This window comes from Macrobrachium nipponense, chromosome 6 (assembly GCF_015104395.2).
Source record: "Macrobrachium nipponense isolate FS-2020 chromosome 6, ASM1510439v2, whole genome shotgun sequence".
Lineage (NCBI taxonomy): Eukaryota > Metazoa > Arthropoda > Malacostraca > Decapoda > Palaemonidae > Macrobrachium > Macrobrachium nipponense.
In genome coordinates this window covers 120,459,491-120,461,990 of record NC_061108.1, presented here as the reverse complement: position 1 = coordinate 120,461,990, position 2,500 = coordinate 120,459,491, and the positions used below count along the sequence as shown (strand labels likewise).

At 36.0% G+C, this 2,500-nt stretch overlaps 1 protein-coding gene across 8 annotated transcripts in view; it reads right to left on the bottom strand.

Annotated features, from left to right (window-relative positions):
• Positions 1 to 2,500, bottom strand: part of LOC135216072 (mucin-19-like) — a 191,499-nt gene that overhangs the window by 154,620 nt on the left and 34,379 nt on the right. The window lies entirely within an intron of this gene.

The window sequence follows — 2,500 nt, the reverse complement described above, 5'->3', positions numbered from 1 at the left end:
TATATTCACTATATATGTTATATTTGCGAATTTTTAATCACATCACCGTGATTTATATACATGCATTAAGCTACATAATATGAAAATCGATTAACTACGAGGTAGAGCGAATTGGATATTAAAAGACATTTGTAACTTGATGCATGATATATACGTATATGTAAATATACATATGATTTTTCAACTGTAGTCCTACATACAGAAGTATTCAAAATACATGGCTGCAACATGTATATAGTGTATTTATGGGCATTTTTATCTTCATACTGCAGTGTCAGATGACCGTAAAAGACATTTCCATATATTAGGGTATATATATAATAAATGATATATATATACTATATACTGTATATATATATATAACATAATATAATATATATATATATATCTATAATATTTATATATATATATATATATATATATATATATATATTACACCACCTGTGTCGAGTGCCTTTTCCTAGCCTATAGATATACTATATATATATATATATATATATATATATATATATATATATATATATATATATATATATATAAAGGAGACAAAGAATACACCACAAGAGAAGTTATCACAACACGGGGAAATATGTCTCCCTCCATACTTTAGCAAGTGCTTTCGTGATCCATGAGTGTGAAATGTAAGCGAACTTCACAGTAATGAGAGTTCAAACTATACATAAACAAGTAAAATATGCGTCTACGTTTCCTCGGCGCAATCGAGTTTTCTGTACAGCGTATAAACAAGGCCACCAAATATAGATCTATCTTTCGGTGGTTTCAGTATAAGGCTGTATGAGTCGCAGCCCATGAAACTTTAAGCCACGGCCCGTTGGTGGCCTGTCCTATAATGTTGCTAGAAGCATGATCATGTCTATCGTTAATTATAAATAAAATAAAAACTACTGAGGCTAGAGTGCTGCAATGTGGCATGTTTGCTGATTGGAGGGTGGATGATCAACATACCAATTTGCAGTCCTCTTGCTTCCGTATTTTTGAGATTTGAGGGCGGACAGAAAAAATGCAGACGGACAGACAAAGCTATCTCATTGTAATGAGAAATTACACCATAAAAATAGAACTGTAATCTTTTTTTGCCGAACCAGCGATATCAAAAAAGACGCTATCTAGTAAGCACTGAACTTTAGGAGATTCACATCAGTCGTGCATCTGATGTCTAGTCCAGTCCCTTACGACGCTCCTGATTGGCAGTTGATGAGCCAATCACAGGGCTGGAAACTCTTAGTCTCTGGAGAGAGTTCACATGGGCCGGATGTATGTCCCACCTATCCTAGGGATATGTCTTTCAAAAGTATCACTCAGGAGAGGTGGAACATACATCCTGCCTATGTGACTCTCGAGTGAGACTGCGAGTTTCCAGCCCTGTGATTGGCTTATCAACAGCCAATCAGGAGCGTCGTAAGGGACTGGCCTAGACATCAAATGCACGTCTGATGTGAATCTACTATAGTATAACCAGTCCAGCGACAGCAGAGCGAATCAAACTGAATTTACAGACATATGTATATATACTGTGTAAGTTATCTTCGGTACGTCGCTCTCTTTCATGCATGTTTGATTAAATATAAATAACTGCCTCAAGTCGCCTTAATTCTGTACTTGACCTTTTCAATTCATTCCCCCCCCCCCCCTCTCTCTCTCTCTCTCTCTCTCTTCTCTCTCTCTCTCTCTCTCTCTCTCTTAAGGGGCATGAATAGCGTGGGCTACAGCACAAACGCCCAAACGACAAGTATTTTATATTTCTTAAAATGTATACATATATATATATATAATATTTCTATGCCTTTACAAAAACATAACAACTTCGAATCTAATAATATTGCCAATAATGACAGACTAATCTGAACACTTTTTAACAACTTCGAATCTAATAATATTGCCAATAATGACCGACAAATCTGAACACTTTCTAACAACTTAGAATCTTATAATATTGCCAATAATGATTGACAAATCTGAAAACATTCTAACAACTTAGAATCTAATAATATTGCCAATAATGACTGACAAATCTGAACACTTTCTAACAACTTAGAATCTAATAATATTGCCAATAATGACTGACAAATCAGAACTCATTCTCGCTTGTATTACTGTGAAACACTGTAGGTGCTAAAATAGAACAGAGTGAGAACCAGGCACTTACATACACACATACCCCCACACAAACGTACACCTCCGTCAGTGGCTGCTGAGTGGGTTATGTCATGTAGCCAAAAAAGGAGAGGCTGAACAACGCAGCCTGCATTGCTAAGTGTGCGAGCCACATACTACATGCCATGTATGCTTCCATTTGCTAAAACTTGGGAGAATTCTCTCTCTCTCTCTCTCTCTCTCTCTCTCTCTCTCTCTCTCTGCAGTAAAACGGTTACACGGATTCACAACCCGCGTATTTACATAAGTTGTATCAATTCTCCATAGAATTTTATATCTTTTTTAACAAAATCTATTTTTATCTGAAATCTGAAGCGCCTGAAGC